The sequence below is a fragment of the Chlamydotis macqueenii genome, chromosome 11 (assembly GCF_036417535.1).
Source record: "Chlamydotis macqueenii isolate bChlMac1 chromosome 11, bChlMac1.mat, whole genome shotgun sequence".
Classification (NCBI taxonomy): Eukaryota; Metazoa; Chordata; class Aves; order Otidiformes; family Otididae; genus Chlamydotis; species Chlamydotis macqueenii.
The window spans coordinates 797,419-819,871 of NC_141566.1; the positions used below are offsets into that span (position 1 = coordinate 797,419).

The 22,453-nt window shown below is 59.8% G+C and overlaps 1 protein-coding gene across 2 annotated transcripts in view; it reads left to right on the forward strand.

Annotated features, from left to right (window-relative positions):
• The first annotated feature begins 1,198 nt into the window (after positions 1-1,198).
• The window catches only part of MID2 (midline 2), an 89,001-nt gene continuing 67,746 nt past the window's right edge, over positions 1,199-22,453 (forward strand). Inside the window, exons 1-2 of one of the 2 annotated variants that reach the window (XM_086756692.1) lie at positions 1,199-1,277; positions 1,767-1,948. The gene's annotated coding sequence lies outside the window, so the exon portion shown is untranslated. Of the gene's footprint in view, positions 1,278-1,766; positions 1,949-13,890; positions 13,990-22,453 lie in introns of those variants that run through there. The other variant, XM_086756691.1, reaches the window with a different exon arrangement.

Consider the following 22,453-nt stretch of genomic DNA (forward strand, 5'->3'; position numbering starts at 1 on the left):
GCATCTGCAGCCAGAGAAACTGAGATACTTCGGGTGGGAACTGGTGTCTTTATGCGCTCATTCGCCCCTGAGCCCCTGCATCTACTGCGATGCTGAGGGTGAAGAGCACAATGCCTCAAATCGGTTATTTTAGAAATCAAAATCAGTGGGCACAGAACCTGCTTGTCTGGGCTCCTGGGGGCCTGTAGTTCCCCCGTCTCTCAGATCTGCCAGGACGCAGCCCGTGACTGTCCCCTCGCGCCAGATGCTCGTCCCCCGCCGCATGGGCAGCGCTTCTGCCCGCGCCCCAGCACAGCTTCCACGCGTCCCTTCAGAGAACGTGCTGTACCACACCTTGCGGGCTTCACAGCAGAGACAAAACCTGCCTGCCTTTGAGTTTGTCCCGTTTCTGGCGAGGACAGGGTTAACTGTGACCGGGCTGGGGGGCAGCTGGGGCTGGTGGCCCCGGGGCTGGGCACACAGCTGGGACCGTTCACCCAAACGAGCCCAGGGCTGCTCCGTGCCACCTGCCCCCCTGCTCAGGGAATAAAGTGGGGCTGGGGCTGGGGGGCAGGTTTGGCTGCTGGGGAGGGAGCTGGGCACCAGGATCCCCGGTGAGTTACTGCACTGGGAATTATGTGCCCAAGTGTGTTCTGTGACTGGTTTTGTTTTCTATCTGTTTTCTTTTTCTCTGCTGTTTTGTTAAACTGTTTTTGTTCCAACTGTCGAGTTTTGCCTTTCTTTCTTTCCTGATTCTCCTCCCCATCCCCCTGGGGGGGGCAGTGAGGGGGAACTGGGTGGTATTTTAGCTGCTGAGTGGGGCTAAACCACGACAGAGCTGTTGCTCCGCAGCCGATCCCAGCCATGGAACGCCAATCCGGCAGACCCCAGACCCAAAAGTGGCCTGAGAGCGCTGGCCCCAGAGAGTAACAGCACCCTGGGTGCTTTTCCCATGGTCTGGCCAGTGGCCACCTCAAAGAGAAGAGCCGATTGTTCCCCGGAGTGATGTGACCAAAGGGACCGGTGGCCAGCTGGCCCCGCGGCACACGGACAGGTCGGTGGGTCTCCCACAGAAGGTGGAGCAGCGGTGGCTTTGAGCATTGCCAGCTTGCTGAGCGTCACAGGGATTTAGCACGGTTTTACTCCTGGCATTGCAGCTTTTTTTCCTTAAAACCCAGCCTGGGCAGGCAGTGTGAGAGGTGCTCGGCGTTTCTCTGTGCGCAGGCACCTGACGGCAGGGTCGGTACCAGCTGGGACACGGCCCGTGTGCCAGGGCTGCAGACAGAACGCCTCTCCAGGTAACTTTGCAAAGCGAGAATCCTGCCCTTTGCAGAGCAGATGCCTGCCTGGTGTGGGGGGGGCTCCCCCGAGTCCCACGCGAAGGGTTTCTGAGAGCGAAGGGTTTCTGAGAGCGTTTCACTCTGGGCATTCCAGTCTGATGAATTCACCCGCCGCGCACCCCCAGGACAACAACTTTCCCCGATCTGGATCTGTTTGTTCTTCTCTGCAACGACTCTTCCCCTAATTAGGAAACCATAAATACGATGCTAAAAAAATCAGGTTAGGCGCTAGGAATTTGTACAGACAGATAAGCTGTAACGCTGAGGAGCAGGAAGGGGATCTTTGCAGGAATGTCAGCCCAGGAAGGCTTCAGCTCTTTCCAAGAGAGAAGTGTGAAGCAGAGAGACCGGGAGGAACAAACGACACGCGTCTTTTAAAGCCACTAATGGGAGATTCCCGGAGGCACCCCGGCGGGCTGACAATCCTCCTGTTTCTTTTCTTGGCAGGTTCCTATTTTTGACGGGGCTGTCAGCGCAGACGTCTCCGTGCATTGTCCCTCGAGGGCTGACGGCGGGACCGCGGGACGCAGCCAGGACACCGCCGCCGGACCCCGCAGCCCAGGCTCGCAGACCACGCGTGCCTCCCAGCTCCCCCAGCCTCCCTCCTCCCCAGCTGCTCGCCGAGACAGGTAAACGTTTTCTCTTTTTAATGGTGTTAACTCTGACTTACGTAATTGTTTGTGGTTAGTGACGGCCTCAACCAGACTGGGATTTGCCGACTGTAGCGCCCCATGTAGAGCAGCTGCCGCAGGCCGGCAGCGGCTGTGATCCTGTTCTGTGTGCGACGCTGGACTGGCGGGATCTCTGCCATCCTGGCACGCCGGAGTTAGTGTGAAGGCAGCAGCTGTGTTCCTCCCTTCCAAGGGCTCTTCAGGCACAGCCAGCGTGGGGACGCACGGCGATAGCTCTCCGAGCTGTGAGTGGGCTCGTTTTACGCCCCTTTCGCATTCCCTTGGAGGATGGTGTTGGCCTAAAATTGTGGTTTGATCAAAGGGCAACTGAAAACCTGTCTGCAAAACTTGCAGAAAATCAGTCTGGAGCCTTTTGCCTCTTGGGACACTGATGCAGGGACAGACCTGCGAGTCCCAGCAGAGCAGCGTTCGGCGCTCTGGACACAGGCGTGCGGGTCCTGCAGCGCTCGCTGCGCACACCGGCAAATCCAGCCGTGCTCCTGGTCTGGTGCGGAGCAGCCTGCGTGGTGGCTTTGCCCTCTAGCACCTGGCTGTTGGCAGGAGCTTCGCATTGCTCCCAGCACCCGCTGCTCCCCATCGTTGTTTTTAAGCACTGGAAGTAAGGAGTTAAACACTTGTGGTTGCTCGCTTTGGGCACTGCCATCCAGGCAGACACATGTGTGCATGCGTGCGGGTGCTGTTCTCTCTGGCTTGTTGGTTCATGTCTAAAACCAGAAATTGGGATGAAAAGCTGAAAGCAGAATGCCCCAACCCTGTGAAATGTGTCCAGAAGAGTGTTTCCCCCTGCAAGGCAGCAGCCACTTGGAAACGGGGATGCTGAATTGGGGGGGGGAGGGGGTGGAAATCCATCACGTCTCCCCGCGAGCCCTTCCAGGCTCTGCCGGAGGAGCGCTGGGGATGCGGTGGCATGCCAGGTGGCAAGCGCCCCGCTGCAGGCGGGTGCCCACGAAGGAGCCGGGCTGGGCTGTGCCGTGGGAATGCCCGCAGTCTGCCAGGAACCCAGGGGCTGCGCGTGGTTGGCACGGGAACAGCAGATGGTTGCTGGCTGCTCTGAGCTGTTGTGCGCACAGCCGGTCTTGTGGCATCGCTCCTGGTTTCTGTACGGGCTGGGTCCCCTCAGGGGATCTCATTGCTGCCCTCTGGGACTCCGAGGTGTGGAGGATTTTGGACAAAGCACTTTGACTGCTCAAGGCACGTCATCCAAAATGGGGCACGGCTCCTTGCTGTGCCATGGGCAAGAGGAGACCATGACGCAGCAGAGCAACTGATGCGGTCACGTGTGGTGCCTTCTGGACACGCGGCTGCAGAGCATCCTCTGCACAGAGGGGAGGAGGAGGAGGAGGATGCCGCTGTGCAGGCAGGGTGATGAGCCCTGGCGAGGCACAGGCACTGAAGTCGGCTTCTACACCGGGACGTGTGGTTTGCTCTTAATTTCCCATCACAGGGGGTGATGCGCCCTTCAGGAGGCCACATCCAGCACGGCTGGAGGCAAAGTGGGGCCAGGGTTGTTTACGGCGTGGGGCTACTCGGGGCCCTCTGAACCCCACATCCCGCCCCCGGCACAACCAGAGCAAAGTGTTGGGAGGGAAATGGGCGCGCAGGGCTCACCGCAGCGGGAGCAGGCTGCATGGGGGATCGGAGGTGCCGCAGTGGCTGTGGCCAGCTGTGGGGATGGCTTCCAGGGAGTGAAACTCCGCGTGGGCTGCAGGGTGAGGCAGTTTCTGGGCCCAGGAGCTGCTGGAGCTCAGGCTGGCTCGCCCCACGCAGAGCCAGCCTGTCCACCCCTGTAAGCTCCCCCCTTGCTTCCCCTCACACAGCCTCTGGTCTGGGATACGTGGGACGCCCAGCTCCCCCACGGGGTGCAGAAAAGGGAGATAAGCCCGAGCTTCAAAGCCAGCCCACAGCCTGCTTTGGTTCTGCAGATACAGGCTGTGAGAGAGTCCCTCTTCCGCTCCGGTCCTGGGAGAGACCAGGAGCAGAGGCCGGCTGGCTCAGCCGTCAGCTTCCTCCCTGGAGTGCAGGGCAGATGGCATTGCCCACCCCCAGGATAAGGAGGGGGTCCCATTCAGCTCCCACCGGCAGCGTCCTGCATCCGCTGGCACTGCAGCAGCCAACGCCCGGGGGACATGCCACGGCACGAGGCTCCCGCCACGGACACCGGCCGGGGAAGGGGAGGCTGAGGTTTAACTGCCATACACAGAGTCCTGTCAGCTCTCGGTTTTCCCTGGGTGAGCGGCATGGTGTGTCACCGCAGCAAAACACGCTCCCCGTGGCAATCACGGTGTTGAAACAGAGCCATAAGGAGAACTGTTCCTCTTGCAACCGCTGCCAAAAGGACCTGCTCCCTGTGTCCTGGACATGGTGACTTTACAGGAGAAAAGCCTTCCCTAAGTGCCTTTGCGCTGCCGTTTACGTGCTGGGTCCAGCCACTACAGAGCAAAACGCCCTGGAGAAGGCACCGGCTGGAGGCAGGAGAGTCCTCACACTGACGCACAGGGACTCCGTCGCATCACACCTGGGACACGCAGAACAGAGTCCTGGCACCTGCGCTGCTGCGGCTAGCACTGGGCAAAACAGGAGCACAATTATCTATAAAGCTTCTCCACACTTCTGCTCAAATTCAACTGGCCTGCCCCTGCTTTCCCAGTAACGCACTGTTGACAACACGGCAGAGCTTAAGGATGCATTGCAGGCTTCCCGGGAAAACGCGCTTTGAAATCCTAATTGTGAGCCTTGTACTCATCTGACCTACTCACCACCACATGATCTGTGCAGCAAATCATCTGGATGCCAATAATTACAGCCTAGTGCTAATAAATGAGCAACAAACTCATAATTATCTGCAGAAGTTATTTGATGAAGGATTTGGGAGAAAAAAAAAAAACAAACCACCACAAATCTAGCTAAATTTGGAGGGACTCGGGAGCCGTCCGCAGCCGGGGGAGTGAGTCAGTGGGAACGCTGAGCTCTGGCCCTCTCATCACAACGTGGCAGCAGTGTGACGTTATTGCCGACTTCCACGCCGCCGGGGTGGAAGGGGCTTTTGTGCCCCATCAGGCCTCCAGAAAGTTTCAGTTCCTGGTTCCTGCAGAGCCGCGCCAGCCGCTGTGTCCCGGGTGTGGATGCTGACAGCAGATCTGGTTGCCCAGAGGAGCTTTGCTTTCCACTGTAGGGAGGCAAAAAAAAAAGGGAAAAAAAAAAAAATCTGGGCTGTTTCTGCTCCTCTTTAGATTCCCAGATTGACTGGGCATTGTTCGGGCTTTGGACAAGTCTGTGGGGCTGACTTGAACACGGGGAATGGTGTCTGGGTCCCACTTCAGACACCCTCACGGCGATGCGCAGCGGTGCAGGAGAGCTGCCCCTCTCCCAGGAAAGGGCCTGGCATCGCCCGATCCCACCCTGGCTGGCAGGAACCAAAGAGGGGCTGGTCTCAGCGGGATCCTGCCTGGGAAACAGACCCCAGAGAGCCTCTTCTGACAGGTCCTGCCTGGGGAAACAGCGTCCCGCACCGTAAGCAAACTCCCCCTTCCTCCTGAGTTCCTGGAAACGGTATCTCAAGCCTGTAAACCTTCACGCGTGGATGTAAAGTTGAAAAAGCCCACCCGAGCTACTGCACCATCTGCCAGGGCTGCATCCAGGCGCCTTCGCGGCAGCTGCCTGCCGTGGGAAGCTGTTACACCGTGCAGTTAGGGACCATCCTTCCCAGGGAGAAAATACCTTGGAAATACCGATTTCCTTTTCCCTCCCTGTCAAGCCACGTGCTCCCCAAAGGGTAACTCTTGGCTGGCTGATAGTTCTTTAGAAGTGCTCTTTCACTGACAAAGGGAAAAAAATACCTGAACCAGAAGAGTTCTGTAATGGTCCTTGTAGGCTGTGATTTGTGATTGCTCGTTCTCGCAGCGAAGCTGAACCCATCGAAATGGATGTGCCTGGTAAGGAGCACACCTCCCTTCTCCCTGTGAGGTGCAATTACAAAAATCAGCTGCATGAGAGCGAGAGCAACTTCTCAAACAGCAGGTCCCGTGACCCGCAAAGCGTCTCCCCAAATCCCGGGCTACGACCGGCACCAGCGCGCCTGTGGAAACGCCGCTTTCCTCAAATCAGCACCGGCTTCCTTCCTCCACCGTCTTGCCGTCAGCAGGGCTCTGCGGGCAGCGTCACCGCGCTGTCCGGCCGTCCTCCCCTTCACGCACGCCTGGCAGTGCCACTCTGGACCATGCCTGGACGAGCTGAAGGCTGCCGGTGCCGGCTCGCGCCTCCAGCCAGCGGAGCTCGGCCGCGGTGCCGTTGCTGCCCGCCGACGCTCAGGGCGGCCGGCGGCTGCCTGGATTTGGGTCATTTTTCTCTTTAACAACTCATCTCCACGTTCTCTTTGTGATTGTCTGTGAGCTACTGGGAAGGCTGGATACTGGCCTGACTTAGTAGAAGGCGAGGTATGAAAATACTCCCCTGGCTTCAGGAACTGGGGCTTGAAAAAAAACCCAAGAGAGTGAGACAGCCCCCCGCTCTGCAGGAATTTGGGCTGGCTGGAGACTGAGATCCTTGGATAGCCACACACTGGTTTCGTCTAGCAGGAGCCTCTCACAAAACCAGGGAGATAAACCACCTCAATAGCAATACTTCAGAGCTCTTAGATGTGAAGTTTTAACCTTTTATCTCTGTCCAAGTTAAAAATATTTTTGTTTTGCCCTGTCAGCTGAACAGAGCACCAACCGTTCCCAGGGTCCGAAGGCAGCGGGGATGACCCGGGCGCTCCATCGCACAGACCGGCCCTGCTTTGGCTCCCATTTAACTGGGAGAGGAGCGCGATCTGGCTGGCTTTCAAACCTCTGGTAATGGAGGTTCCACCACATCCCTCAGTAAATTGTTTGAATAGCTAATCGCCCTCGTAACAAGCAGTGTGCGTTGTATTGCTCATCTGAATTTCTGGGTGAAACTCGCAGCTCTGCTCTCCTGTTAGACCTGTATTAGATGAAAGAATCTGTTCCCATCCAGCATCAGCTCCCCACGCAGGTTTCCGTGGGCTGGACTGAAGTCACCCATAACCTCAGCTTTGGGGAGCGGCTGAGATTTTGGAGTCTCATGCCTTCTCGTAAGCCCCTCTGCGTTGTTTCAGCTCTTGTCCGGGTGCTGCTTGGCTGTCCCAGCCTCCCTGCGCACAGGGAGGATGCACACGTGCACAGTGCCGTACCACCCAGGAGGGATTTCAGCAGCGTGGCATCCTCCATGCGCCCTCCTCCTCCGCACCCCCCACCTCTGGTCCTAACGGCCCCTCCACCAAAGCCGACAGAGAAACCGCGGGTACGGGAGCTGCACGCATCTGGCAATTGGGTGAAAACCAGAACTCTGGAACAAGGTGGGAACTATCGAAGCTGTTTAGCTACAAGATAAGTGCTATGAGAACGGGAGTGGGACAAAACCCTGGAAGGGAGGCGGAAATGGCAAGGGAAGACAGACCCTAGAAGACACCCCAGCGAACCTAGACTCAGCCCAAGCTGGTTTTGATCCCGCTCAGCGCCGTGCTGACTGTGCACCCGGGAATATTACTGACCAGGCTTGAACCAGCGCTTGAGAAGAGAGGTGGCAAAACCCATTTCATTAGCATGGTGGCTGCCATTAATTATTTCAGTTCTCTTTATCAGCTTACTCATTACCTTATATCACCCCATTTGCCTTTAGACAAGACCTCTCTAGAGTGTCCTGGCAAAGCCTTGTCCCCACCATCTGAAGGGTCTCTGGTGTTGCAGGGTGTCTGGGAAAGCAGCCACCGGTGACTAGCGAGCTCCTCCAAACTCTTGCACTCAGCTACGGAGGGAGGAGGGTGAGGAGCTCAGCGCAGGACGGTTGCACGGCTCTGCCAGTGCCGAATCACTGGCACTTGGAGGGTTTGCAGACAAGTCCTCCGGCACCGTTCAGAGGAATGGCACGGATTAACTCTGGTTAAAGCATTCCCTCTGGAGCCATGCCTGTGTCTCCCGCGCTCCTGCTTTGCTCATCCTTCGCCTCCTTCCAGCCTTGTTACCTTCCCTGCTGCAATTCCGTGCAGGCAGGGTCCCCCCAGTCCCCTCATGGCCACGGTGGAGGGACCATCGCCTCCGCACGCGCTCTTGCGCTGCCGGGTGAGCACCGTCCTGGCAGCACCCATCATTTTCCGTGTCACCCTGTGCTGCAGACTCCGCTATTGTGCTTCTGCTTCTTTCAGCATCACTGCCTCTCCCATTTGCCTCTTGCTGAACAGCAGCATATCACATTATTTCTGAGATGAACTTTTCTCGCTCTGATTTGCATTTTGTTATTTTCTGCCGTGTGTCAGCCCAAATCTCATCCGCCTAGCTCGCCGCGGTGGGATCAGAGTGCCAGTTTCACTCTCTCTGGGCTCTCCAAAGGCTGTTGGCCGCTCTCCCGGCTGGAGAAGGACCAGCCTCCCGTTCCAGGTCTGTGTCCAGCTTTCCCCCGGTTTTCAGCCACATGAGAGGCTCTGTCTGTTGCAAGGACTGGCCGCCTCCCCGGCAGGCCTGCCTGCTCGCAGCGCCTTCCCGCTCCCCAGATAGAGATCTGAGCTTCACCACGGGCTCCGCTCCTCCCCGCGCCGGCCGGCCTCGGACAACCTCTTGGGAAGAAACCCTGGGACGCCAGCCCACGGCAATCCCCCGCAGCGACCTCCGCGTCCACACTGCCTTTTGCAATGGCCTCTGATTTCACATCCTAACATAGTAAATGACCTCAGCGAGCCTTCTGCTCCCTCCTCTACCTTGCTAACGAAGTCGGTTAGCTCTGTTAGCTCATATTCCTGTTCAGGAATATGGCTTATTTTCTGCTGGCGGGCAGCAGGCGCAGGACAGCCCTGTCTGCGCCACGCACAGATACGGGCTCCTGCCCAAAGGCATTCCTTTGAGCTCCAGGAGATCTGCTGGGATTCCTTTCTCCTGAAGTTCCCTTCAGCTTAGCGCTGTTCGCTCTGCTCGCCATCCAGCTGACCAGGCGTGAGCACGGGGGAGAAATTGCTGGCTGAGGGTGCTGGGCAGACCCAGGGGGATTTACAGCTGTGTTGCGGCGGGTCTGTGCGTGGAATATCAGCTGGCGGAGCATCGAGTGCTCTGGAACAACCTGCCACTTTTATTCTGGCTATAAGCCTGACCCAGGTCTTACTAAACGCGTATTTGCTTTCCTTAATTCCTAAGTGAGTTTAACGCTGGGGTGTAAAGCCAGCAGTGGGAAACGTGTTACCTGTTGACACGTGAGGAAAGGAAAGTGAGAGGTGGGAGCTGATTCTACAGGGCTGCTCCTAACGTGTGCGATCCCTGAACTGGGATGTGTGGGAACGTTTCCCACAGCGTGGCAGGGCCAGGGTCTTGTGCTGATGGGACGGGAAGGCTGTTCCGGCTGCTGCAGGAGAGTTTCTCGTTTGCAGGGTGTGGAGGTTACGCTGCAGCATCCCAGGAGCCGGCGTGACATGCTGCGGGAGCCGGGCGCCGGCAGCCTGAGCTGTGCTTGGCGCAGAGCTGGGAACGCAGGCGCAGCACGTGGCCTGGCTTTCCCTGCGTGCCTGCGCTAGGGCTCATGAGTCGGGGGGCTGCCTCGCACGCAGCTTTGGATGTCCAGCAGCTGCAGAGCCCGCTCCAGCTGCCTGAGGAGATGTCCCTTTGCTGGGCCCTTCCGCAGCGCCCGCTGTGCACCCCAGCACGCTCCTGTACCTGTTTCCTTGGTGCCAGTGCTAGATGGGGGCTGTTCTACCCGTCTCCAAAGCACGTTCCCAAGAATCAGCTTGTGCACACTGGGAAGCAAAGCAAAGCGTTCCACCTACACCGGTTCCCCTCATGCATATGCGTGCCGGGGTACTCTTTAACTACACGATGCTTGGCAGTTTTCTCGCTGTACCCTGCGGTTGGGGTTTTCATGCAGCAGCCCTATTTGCTCTCCAAAACGCGGCCCTAACCGGGTTTTTCTCGAGCTCCAGTGAAATGCTGTGCTGAATGCAAAATTACAGATGTCTTCATGTGTGCTTCCCCCGGAGCTTGCAGCTTACCTAAGCGTAATGAATGTTTTTCCAACATGAATATCTGAAAGTTGGGACCCACGGCCCGCAGAGACCGGGGAGGAGCAGGGACAGCGCGTGATCCCCCTGCAAACCCCACCAGAGGAACTCAGGGTCCGTTTTCTGCTGCTGCCATGCTTGGCGAGACAGGACATCATGTGAGCGGAGCTGCTGACAGCCCCGGTCACGCTGCGCAACGCGGGCACTCGGAGAACGAGCAGTAGGGGAGCGGCCCCTTCCAAATTGGAGTTCTGCCGTGGCTGGGGAGACAAACCCCCTTCTCCAGGGCGGCACTCTGTCCAGCCCCTCTCGCTTTGTTGTTTCCCTCCACCTGTAGCCATCAGGCATTTTTCCATTTCAGCAGCGGACGCTCGGCGCATCCATCCTGCGGATGCACCGCATCCACACCCACCAGCCCCCTGCCCAACAGCTTCAAAAGCTCTTCGAGGAGCAGCTCTTGCAGATGTTGTGGGGAGTTTCCTGCTTCCCTCCAGCTCCCAGTTCCACGTCTCCCCTCTCCCGTGCCAGCTCCCAGGTAAGGGGTGTCTCATCTCAGCACCTTGTCCCACCCCACTGCCGCTCCCCAGCAGCACAGAGCCAAACCGAGGGGCTGCTCCCGCTCCCTTGCTATGGGAACGCCCTAGGCTCTGCCCTGCGGTGCCTCGTCTTCCTCCTGGAGGCCTCCTCTTCCTCGGGAGAGGAGAGGGAAGGGCTCTCCCAAGAGAGTTCCTCATCGGTGAGGGCTGGATTTGCTAATGCTCGCGTTTGCCTTGAGGAAAGCTGCTTTACCAGCAACTAACTGGGATGGCTGAACTGCGGTGTAAGGGGAGCGCGAGCAAGCAGCTGAAGTACGGAGGCGGCCAGACGATGGCTTGAAACCTGGCCAGCGCTCCTCGCCTGTTGAACCCCGGCTCCTTACCCAGGCGAGAATTCCCCTACCCGGAGTCCCAGGGGAGGCGGAAGGAGGGGATTGCTCACAGACAAGGGGGTGCAGAATCCTGCCCTTCGGCGCTCCTCAGAGCTGGGCTGGATCGAGGAGGCACCGAGGGCTGCTCTGTGCGCGGAGGAGAGATGCGCCAGGCGCTTGAGAGCGCAGTGAAATCAGGAAACTGGAAATCGGCGCTCGGATGCTGCGGGGGGGCTCAGCTTCTGCAGGAGGGCATCGAAGGAGGAAGCTGGCCAAGGCGCATGATGCCGCAACTGTGCCTCGGCGCTGGGTGAGCGGGTGCTGAGCCAGAAGAGCTCGTTTTGGGGCAGGTGAGGCCCCTGAGAGCTCACCGTGGGAGAGAGCTGGAGATGGGATCAGGCTCTGAAATTCCAGGCCTCAACATGAGGTGGTGCAAAGCATCCACTTCCCATCAGCGGACCGGGAGCGGCAGCGAGGAGAAGCAGGCACTGAATGCCTTTGGGGAAGAGCTGGAGATAAAGGAGGTGCTAATGAAAGCTGGAAAAATGAAGTCATCGAAATATAAAAAGAAAACGAGAAGCAATTCTTCTCGGGAATTAATCCATCCCTGCTCGCCTCTACCGCTGCCCGCCTGCTCTTTGGAAGAAGCAGGAAGAGAGATTCAGAAGGATTTTTTTGCTTTCCACTGGGAGAACAAATTTTCGAGGGGGAATCCTGCTTCAGAACCCGGTGTTATTTATTCAACAGGCATCCCAGGCACGCGGTACAACTCGAGCGCCTCCATTCCCCGTTTGTGAAACACGGATGCTAACGCCTTGGGCAGGATAATCGCCATCCCCTCAGTCCCTGCAACATGCTCGTAGCTGCACCTTCCAAAACCCAGGGCAGTCCCTGCTCCAAACGCTCGGCTCCTCCTGGGAGGGCTGTGGAGCGTTGCCCCTCCAGGCCTCCTCCGTGGGCAGACGGAGATCTCCCCACCCCGGTGAGCGTGACTCACTCCGGAGTGGTTAGCACATTAACTAAAGGGCTCTACCCTCCCGCTGCCCTGCTTGCTCTATTACAGCGCCGTTTGAACCTGATCCCTCCTGTGTTTTGAACACATGCACACACACAACACCCCTGTGATGGTAAATATTTGCCCAAGGTCACCTCCGGCACCTCCAGCGTCTAAGGCAGAGGCCCAGCTAATCTCAGCGCTCATCAAGCTGCGAGTGCGCTCATCAAGCTGCGATGTCTGCTGGCCATCTCTTAGGAAAACTGTTTGGGGGACTTAAAAAAAAATAGACTTAAGTCACTAAGCTGTGGTCTGGTGGGTCCCAGCACCGGATCTGTTCTACAGACGGAGCCGCAGCCGTGTGTGCCCGTCACTGCTCCTCGGCCGGCGAGCCAGAGCACCGGCGGCAGCCGATTCCTGGTGGGCAGAGAATGGCACTGGGGCCGACCCCCGCAGCTGCTCCAGCCCCCTGTGCCCCAGCCCTGCCAGCCTGCTGATGCTCTGCGGTGAGGCTGTCACCAGAGCTGGCGTGACATCCTGACATGCTGGCTGGCCACCGCTGTGCGATGCCTGCTGTCCAGGCTTCGTTCCTCCCGGGCGTGCCGTGGGAGCAGCCTGCAAGTCTCTGAGCTAGCGTCCAAGCGTAGTGACCAGCCTCCCGGGCAGCCCCAGTCGCTGCGCAGAGCCCCGTGCAGCCAGGTCGTCACCCACGTTCCTCGGGAAGGGTGCTTCGCCGCACCTCCAACCATCTGTCCCTTGTTAGCGGCCTCGTTCCTCCCGCAGCCTGATGTGCCTTGTCTGGGGGCTGCGGGTCCCTCGCTGCCACGCCCCAGGCGCCTGTGCAGGGTGCGCTGCACAGCCTAAATCCGCCCTGGCTGCGGCCCGCTAGCAGCACGGGAGGGTGGCTCCGGCGCCCTGCCTGCCTAGCCGCAGGAGGATCGGCCGTACTGGGCTGTTTGCGCTCTTCTCACCCTGTCTGCACGGACACGAACGACAGGACAGCCATGAAAGACGTGGCTTGGCCACCGCTGTGCCGGCTGGTTTTGCTGCCAGAAGAGCGGAGATGGGGTTTAATGCGGAGTAAATGGCGCGTATTAACTATCCCGCTGTCAGATTTGTAACTGCTCCGCGCGCCGAGCTAGGGGAGAACCAGGCTGGCGGTGGCTGTGGTGTCGACCTCCGCTGCTCCGGCCATCTCTTTCCACTGGGAACGCACAGCGTGACGGCTGCGGTGTGCGCCACGTCTGACCGTAGAAACACAGCGTGTGCACGTGCAGGGGCAATGGCATCACAGCAGAAAAAGGGATGGCCACGGGTCCTTGCACACCAAACCCTCCCCCAGCTCCTGCAGAAACCTCTCTGGTCTCACCCAAGGAGCACCGGGAGCCCGGGTGTGTGTTGCTCATGTTTATTTTAAAGAGGGCTCGTTTAACGCTCCGGGCAGTCTTCAGACATAACTAACCTGCACAGCACGTTTCCACGTTACCGAGGAATAAATGACACCCGTGGGTTCCCCTCCCCTGCTTCCCTTTGATGTCACTGCCGTGACACGCACACGCGTGCACACGCACTTTACACGTAAGGGCGTCTCCTCGCCCCGCGGCCCTGCGGGGACCCCGGGACGTGGCCCGGCGGGGCTGATCCGCGCGGCGAAGCCCCCTCCTCCGCTCCCCGCCGTGCGGGCCGTGTCCGCCCGTGGAGAAGCGAGCAGGACGCGCGGCGCGCAGCCCCGGCCCGGGCACAGGAGCGGGTCCCGGCCCGTGACCGCCGGCTCTTCCCCCACGCGGGGCGAGACGCTGCCGGCGGGTGCGGGGGTCGCGGCGCGCTCCCGTGCCCGTGCCCGCGCCCGCTCCCGTCCCCGAGGGCCCTCACCTGCGGCGGGGGGTGGGGTGGGGCGGGGCGGGCGGGGCGGGAGCACGCGCGGCACCGCCCCCCCCGCCCCGCGCTCCGCCGCCGCCCGCCGCCGCCGCCGTCTCCCCCGCGCCGCCGCCGCCGCCTCCAAGATGAGCGGGCAGCGGTGGGGAGGCTGCCGCAGCCCGCTGGTAGGTACCGGCCCCGGGGGAGCGCGGCGGGTCCCGGCATCGCGGGAGGGGTCACCGAGGCCGGCGGCGGGGCGCCGGTGCGGCCCTTCCCGGCGGGCGGGGGGGCTCCCGCCGCTCACGGGAACCGGCGCCCGGTGCCGGCCCCCCCCCACCCCGCTGCGCGGCGCGTTCGCCGGGCGCACCGGCACCGTCTGAGGGTGGGGGGCCCGGCCTCGGCCCCCGCCGCCGCCCGCCGCCGTCCCGCCCGGGAGCCGCGGCCGTGGCCCGGCGGGCGGGGGGGGGGACGCCGAGCCGGCCCTCCCGGCAGCCGCGGCGGTGGCCCCGGGCGGAGCGCGGCGGCGGCCGCGGAGGTCCCGGCGTTTTTCCGTTCCTGGCTCCGCTGCGGAGCCGCTGCCTTCCGGCTGCCCCCGTTTCCCTTCCCAGCAGCGTGGCACGGCGTCGGTCCCGGTAAAGTTTGGCGAGAAGGGAGCGGGGTCCCCCGGGACCGGGCTCCTGGGGCGTCGCGCGGGGGGATGCGGGGTGCACGGTGGGGCTCTGCGTGCGAGGCCCCGCTGCGCCCCGAGGCCGGGCCGTGTCTCTTGGTGTTGTGCTGGCGTTTTGTCGCCGTGTTCTCACAGATGTTGTTTAGTCTTGACGCACAGCGTGTTTTTGCTGCCGCTGAGAATCTGTTGAGCTGGTAGAAAACGCGCCTGAGCGACAGGCGAGAGCTGAATTTCCTCATCCTCGCGCTTTATTTATGTGTCTCGCCTCCAAAAACATCAGCCACGTATTTTATTGCTCTGATGTGCGCAGCTGAAGATGGTTGTAACGCAGCCCGGGCGGCAAAGGGCCGCTCCGCTGAGCGGGTTGTGGAGTTTCTGGAGCGGGCAAATGGCTCTTGTTGCTCCATCATTTCCTCAAGTCTTGACACGCCAGGGTGCTGATGGCTCCGGCTCTGCCTGCCCTGCCTGGCTTTCGCCCAGGCCTCCTTGCGCTCTCGAGCGAGCCCTGAAACCTCGGCTGAGCCTTTGTTGTTGGAAGGCAGCTTCAAGGAGACTGACTCCGCTTGAGGAGCTGCAGCAGCCAGACCGAAGCCGGCAGCTGGCACAGCTGGAGTGTTGCGCATCGCGCCGGGGCATTGCGGGCTTGTGGCTGGCATCGCCGCGGCGGCCAGGTCACTGCCGGGCAGCGTCCGGCAAAGCCAGGCAGCGCCGCCAGCCCATCGCGCTGCGTGCACGGGGTGGACTGGGGGCTTCAGCTGCTCCTTGACCCTTGTAATGAGATCAGCGGTGCCCTTCCTTCCTCATCGGCCCCCGCTCCAGCGAGGCGGCGGTGTGCGGCGGCACTCGGGTTGTGCCGGGTGGCTGGCTGCGGGCAGAGCCCTCCGGCCTCTGCAGGTGCCGCGGGCTCTGCGCTGTGGCTGTCGCTGCTGCGTTTCGCCTGCTAGGAGCACGCTCGCAACTCCTCGCCTGGCCCTTGCCCCTAACGAAGGGCTGACAGAGCCCTGACGCAGGAGGAAGGGAGGCTGGTGGTGGTGTTCCTTGAGGATGCTCCCGGGAAAAGACAGCGAGTGGGATAGGAATACAGGGAGGAAGCAGGAATGTCAGCGACAGCAGCCGTCGCATCGGTTCAGGCAGGTGGTGTTGTTGCTACAGAGCCCTGGGTGTGCTGGCTGCTTCCCGAGCGATTAGAGACCGGTCTGTGCCCTGCGGAGGCTTTTGCGGCATCGGCTGAAAGGAGTGCGTGCATAGAGCCGGAGTCCTGGGAGTTGCGCTGCCTGTTTTGTAAACGTTGCTTTAGAAAATGAAATGAAGCTGCGGCGGGTGATAAATTCCCTCCCTTGAAGTGCGTGCTTGCAGGTGGGCTGCGTTCCAGTGGCCTCGCTGGCACAGGTGCAGCTTGGGGGGCGATGTGATAACAGTCTGTGTTGTATGTATATAAATGTGTGTGTGTGTGTTTGTAGGTGGGATGGGATTATCCTTGAGACTGATAAGTGACTTACTTTTAAAATCAGGATTGTTTTGTCCCTTGATTGTCTGCTCTTGGGAATGGGGAGGCATGTTCCCAATCCTGCGCTTGGGTTTCCCATCCAGAATCCCCTGGATTTTGGCTCTGGGTGGTTTCTGTGCGGTCAGTGGCTGGGGCCACTGGACTCTCTGAAGCGCAGGGTGGGAGGGTTGAGACAGTTGTGTCTTAGGTCAGCTCCTGACCTCTGGGAGTCGTCCCGTCCCGGAGGCTGGTCGCTGGAGAGACCGTGGCTCTCAGCTGTCCTGTCGGAGACGCGGGAGCCAGGACTCTCTGCAGGCTGCACAGCCGGTTCTTTAAACAGAGCTGATGAGCAGTGTGATTATTTTGTACCTCTGGAGGGAGTTACTGCTTCCGATAATGAACCCACCTTCGCTGGCTTGGAATCTCTCTGAGGCTGCTGCTCCCCTTTCTGGGGCGAGCTGGGGGAGTATTTTGGGAGGGTGTGTGGCTGCAGAGGCATGCTCCTCTGGGCGTCATCCGTGGGAGGGACGAGGAGGCTTGGGGTCAGGGTCTGGTCTCCTTGCCAGGGCCTGAACCTGCGCTCCTTCTTGTGCTTGTTTTTAATGCTCTTCCCCTGGCAAACGAGCGCACGTTGCAGCTTAATAAGTGCCTGGCTTTGCCATCATCTTTTGCAAGTGAGCAACTCCATCAGCCTCTCCGATTAACGCGAGGATGCGGCAGGGAAGCTGATGACTGGTCTCCCTTGGCTGCCTCTTCCAGCGTGATCGCTTGCCGGTGTGGAGCCCGGGGTCCCAAAAATGCCGGGGCAGGGAGGTCACCAGCAGGGAGAATGGGCCGTCTGTGGGCGGCTGAAAGCTGCCTTGTGCGGTGCGAGGGCAGCTGCCGGCCAGGCTCTGGCAGCCCGTGCGGTGCTGGGGAGCGAGGGTCTCGCCCCTCGGATCCCATGCCGCCTTCCTGTTTTCCTGCGCATGGCTGCTAGAAAACACCACATTCGCTCTTTTTGCCAACGGGTCTGCTGGGTGCGGAGAGGGGGACAATGCTGCGCCCTGAGCCCGCGGCTTGCCTCGTCCTTGGGGGTGACCGCGGCAGAGCCGGGTGCGCTGCAGCCCCTGCTTTCGGGGTGGAGGTGGTGGGGCCCTGCCAGCCTCGGCAAGACGTGCCGCGCTCGGTGGCGTCGGCATCTGCCCCCCCCCCCCCCATCCCTCCTACAGCCCGAGTGGGCTGGGGAGCGCGGCCGGCAGCAGAATGGCTCCTTTTGTGCCTCTGGACACGCTGGCCTTTCTCAGGAAGCAGCTTATTGTATTTGCTGGCAGCGCCAGGCCCTGCCGCTGCCGCGCTCTGTCCCTGCGCCGCCCTCGGCCCAGCCCGCTCTGGCAGTGCCGGGCCCTGGGCTGAGCGGGTCCCGCGTGGGGGGCAGCGGCGAGGACGGGACATCCTTGCCCTGGCTCAGCTGAGGCTCAGCTGACCACCCCGGTGTGGGGAGGGGGCTTGGTGATGAAAAGCTCGGTGTGCCCAGCTGCCCCTCGCCTGTGGGCTGGAGCTCTTTGCACTGGCCGTGCTGCGCCCCGTCGCCCTGTGCTGGGTACCAGCCTGGTCCGCGGGACCGGGGTGCGCCCGGGCCTGGGGCGGGGGTGAGGCACGCCTGCGTGCGAGCTGGGACCACTTTTTGTCTGCTCTCTTTCAGCTCCGTGGTGTCGGTCTGCCTGCATGCGGCTCTCTTGTCCCCATGTCACTGACTGGGCCTGGCTTCCTCCCTGAGCAGACAGACCTGTCGTGTCTCCGTCGGAAGGGCTGGGGACATCCCTCTGCCGCCCTGCTCCTCTCTTGCCCTGGAGGGCTTATCGCAGCCAGGCCCAAGCTGTCCTTCTCCTGCCAGCCCCAGCCCTGGCCATATGCCCCCATCCCTCCTGCCGTGATGTCTCCTTCTTCTGCGCAGGGGTGTTTGCAGGGGACGTGGGCTGTCCCAGTGTGCCCCGGCGTCCCGCCGGGAGCGGGGAGGGGACGCTGCCCCGCCGCAGGTGCCATCGTTCCCCCATCGCCCAGGTGCGTGGGAAGAGCCTGGCCCGCTCGGCGGCTGCAGGGCTGCCCTGGGGTGGCCCAGGCATGTTTTGGGCTGTGCTGAACAGGGGGAGTCTTTTAAATTGAAGTGGAAATGGCATCTGGGATTCAGAGGGTGTTTCCTGGTGAAAAGCGTGTTTATAATTTAAAACTGCGCCAACTGGGATGCGTCCAAGCGGAGGAGCGTGCTCGGTAGCCTGCTGCAACCTGGCCTGAGAGCCGGACGCCTGCCCTTCCCGCCTGGGTGTTGGCAGCCGATGTTGTTTCCTTTTGGGCATTTCCCGTGGAATTTCCGCTCTCCGAAAGGAAGAGGGTGCGGATGGAATCTGGTTCGAATGCGATCTTCAGCCAGAGTGCCCTGTGGATGCATGGGAACGCTTTCTCTCACCTGTGTGGATTAAAAATTATCCCGGATTTTTTTTCTCTCAAAATTTAAGAGTAGAGGAACTAAATAGAAAGGAGACTTGCTGTGTGGGGTTGTTTTCTTGTTTGGTTTTTTTGTTTGTTTCTTTTTTTGCAGCTGTTGCAGAGTGGGGTGCTGCAAGCTCTCAGATCTCAAAACTGTATTTTATATCTGTCTGGACTCGCTACTTGGCAGGGAAAAGGAAAACCCAGTAGCTTGTGGAGAGCCAACAGGAGAAATATTAGGAAGCCTGGTACATCAGTGAGAAACTGAGGGAAAATCCAAGAGATGCTTTTTGCAGGCCATGCAAGAGAACACGCGGCAGGTCTGCGCGCCGGCTCTGCGTGTGAGCGGCTCGGCATGCGTTGGGAGTCCCAGGGCTTCCCTGCTCTCCGTGACGTGACGTGGGGTCTCGAAATGAAAGCGGCTCTGTGCCTCTGCAGAATGTTATTACTCTTGTTTGTAACTGGAATCCATGTCTGAGAGGGAAAATAATTGCTCGGTCTGTCTGTTTACTCCTCGTTTTGCAGACACAGGAGCTAGACCGCAGTGGGGTAATGGCCTAGAAATTAAATTTCATTTTAATACGCAAACCCAATTTTGAGTTGGTTGACCGAAGGGGAAAAAATTAACTTCAGACAGCAGGCAGAGATCTTCCTGAAGCAGGATTCGAGCACAGCATAATAAATATAAGCTGGCTGAAGATCTGTATGGGAATAAAGAGAAGATGCGTACACGCGCGCCCCTCTGAAATGCCGCCGTGCAGCATCCTTCAGCAGCAAGTCAGAGATGACGTGGAATAAATTAGCTCTTGCTTTTTCAGAGAGGTGCAGAGCGAGCTGCGTGTGTTTCATGGACAGTCATCAGAAGAACCCCACTAAATCTGGCTGTATAACTGGGCTGATTAAAATTAGGCAGGGGTGGGTCTCCATCCCAGAGGTCCCTGTGGATCTCGGCGTTTCCGTGACTTCCTGGTCCTCACGCGAGAGCCCTTGGGAGTGTGGTGCACCCGGTGGGATAGCGCCGTGCCCCGTGGTCCCCGGGGAGGAGGGATGCGGTGGATTCGGTGCTCACCTTGCAACACGGAAGCTGGGAGAGCGGAGGGCCGTGCGCTGCCATCCTGTAGGATTCAGTGGCAAGAGGCCGGCGTCAGTCGGTTAGTCTGCCCGGCTGTTACCAGAGGTGATGTCTGTCCCTCCAGCGGTTTGCTTGGACCCAGTGGAGCCCGGACAGGAATGGAAGGACCTGTGGCCGAGCTGTTTAAAGGGAAATTAATCGTGGGGACTGCTGTCTGGAGGGGTGCGTGTCGGAGCGGGAGCGAGGCGCCGGCGGGTGTGCTCCCGGCGAAGGAGGGACAGTCGATTACTCTCCGTTTTAGGGCAGCGTTGCTGGGTCCCCCCTCCTCCGGGGTGAGGAAGGAGGGGCCGAGCCATCCCTGTGAGCCCAGCACGTGTGTGGGGGGCTGTTGGTCAGCAGTGTGGTTGGAAGAACAATTGTTGAAAAACAGGGAGAAAAGGCGAGGTGATGCTCTAGGTCCAGAGGTCATCCAGACCACTGGGGTTGTGGCTGGGGAGGGAAGGGATCGAGGGAAACAATAAACCACCTCAGGGCTGGGGTGTTGCTGAGAGAAGGGGCTCTGGGGGTGTGCGTGGTCCTGTGGGTGCTGGGTGCCAGCGCGGGGCGGATGTCAGACGTTCCTGCTTCGCAGCCTGCTTTCCAGGCTGGAGGAGGGAAAATCCTCTTCCCAGCAGTTACGGGTGAGCTGAGCATGGACAGCCTCCTGCATTTAGGAATTATTTTAATCTTTCAGCCCATCTTTCGTATGGTGGGATGCTCCAGACACAGGGGTGGGGCGCACCAGGTGCAGAAGAAATCCAGATACTCGGAACTGTTGCAGCAATATATTGGCTCAGGCCACGTAAAGGCATTCTGTTTATCTTAAAGCGTCTGATCTGTTCTTAAAGCAGGCGCTCGGGAGCTGCTGAGTTCTCCGGCAGCATGTCCCGGGAGCAGCCTGCACGCGCGGCGGCTGTCTGCAAACATGGCGAGCTCGTTTGGCAGCGCTCGTGTTGCCAAGGCCTTCTCCGTTGGTCGCTTTGCTTCCGTGCTCGCGTTGTCTCCTCGTGGCTGCAAACAGCTCCCCCGGGAGCTGAACGGGTCGTTCAGGGGCTGGAGCGTGGAGCGGGGATCCCAGCCGGCTCCGAAACTCTGCTCGCAGGACCCTGAGCCGCGGCGGAGTGCCAGAGAATGAGCCAAACCCGATTGCGTTTGTTTAGCAAATTCGCCCTGATTTCTTCTGGCTCGCGCGTTGCATCCTGGTATATTTGGGGCATGCCGGGGCCTGGCCTCCGCTCTCCGCCGGTGCCTCTGTCTGCCTGCGTTGCTTTTTCCCCTCCCAGAAATATGCTCTGCTTTTTTGTTGGTTTTTGTTTGGGTTTTTTTTTTTTTCTTGGAGGTTTCCCTGGCTGCGGGTGCCTCCATCTCCCGCTCCCTGTGCTGGAAGTGTTTGCATGCCTGCAGGAAGGAGGAGCGGCTGGGCTCTGTCTCGCAGGCGGGTGGTGGATGCCGAGCTGCGCGACTGGGGGCCTCTTCTATGACGAGCAGTCCTGGCCGTAGTCATCTTCTTGCTGGGCATGTTCCTCCTTCGCGGCTGGTGGGTGGGAGATGTCCTCCGGGCTCTGCGCTGGCCCCGTGACCAGGTTCTCCTGAGCCCCTGCTTTTCTGTGCTTCGCCTCTCAGGCTTGCTTTTCTCTTGAGAAATCTTTTCTTTCCTCATAGACTGAGGGCTGACTCCATCTGGGGACAGGCTCCTCTTCTTTATCCTCTCTGGGATTCTTCTTCTCAGCCCCCGAATCCAGACCTGATGCTTCCTGGCTTCCCTGTTCTCCCTTGAAGTCGTCGTCCTTCCCTCCGCTTCCTGAGCCGCCTGCCTCACCGCCCCAGCTCCGTGCTCCCCATCCCGTCTCCCTGCCCTCCGCTGCTCTCCCCCGCTCCCTGGCACCCACCGCTGCCTCGGATAAATGCTCTGCGGCCATTTCGTGGTCGGACCAGGAGGATTTCTTCTGTTGCACTGGTCTTTGACTTCACTGTGCTTTGTAAGGCAGGAGCCCAGCTTCTGGACACTTTTTTGGCTGCTGTCGCCTTCCTGCCCCCGTCTCCATGTGTGACACATTTTCACTTTTCTGGCATGAAATATTTCAGCCTTTTTTCATCCCTTTTATCTGATTCCTGAAGTCCTTTAGCAGTGCTTCCTCTAATGAATAATCATCAAGCAACTTTGCTGCCCTGCTTGTCCGGAGGTGACTGGGGCTGGTCCGCGGGGTCGCCAGTGGCAGGGTGACGTGTGTCACTGCCATCGAGATGCCGCGGCGCTGGCGTCTCCCCTGAGCGCGGGGTGGCCGTGTCCTCTGCCACGCCGGGGCTGCCACGGGAGAGGACCCGGCTCCCACGCTGCTGGTGGGGGGTACAGCGGGCAGGAGAGGGGGCTCGGGCTCTTCCCCACTGCCTGAAAGCCTGCTCAGCACCCCAGCCCTTGGCTGCCAAAGACCATGGTTGGGGCCTTCCAGCCTGAATTGATTTAGATGTGCTTTTTTTTTTTTTTTTAAGCTCTCTCACTCCTGCCAATACTTTCTTAAGCCTCTGGCCGCTGGTGTGGTCCCTGTGGGACCTGCAAAGAGCTTTACTCCCTTTAGCATCCTCGGGATTTGCGTGCATTTGTTATTCTTCCCCAGCGATGAGCTTTGCCGTCCGGCTGCGGAGATGCAGGCGCTTCCCACAGAGAATCAAGGCAGTCGGATGCTCTCGGAGGCAAAGGCGCCTCTGTGTGTAAAACCCCATCTCCAGTGAGCCTCTTGCAGTGCCTGTGATTATTACAAATGTGAAATACGAAGCGTTTTCTTTTTCTTTCAGATCATTAAAAGATCACTTCGGTGTTGTATAGCAGGTATTGTCTGTGCTGTGCCTCTTGCCGCTAAAATCCATCCTCTGCCTCCCTCCGGCAGCCCGCAGGCAGGGAGGGAGCGGGGATGGCAGGAG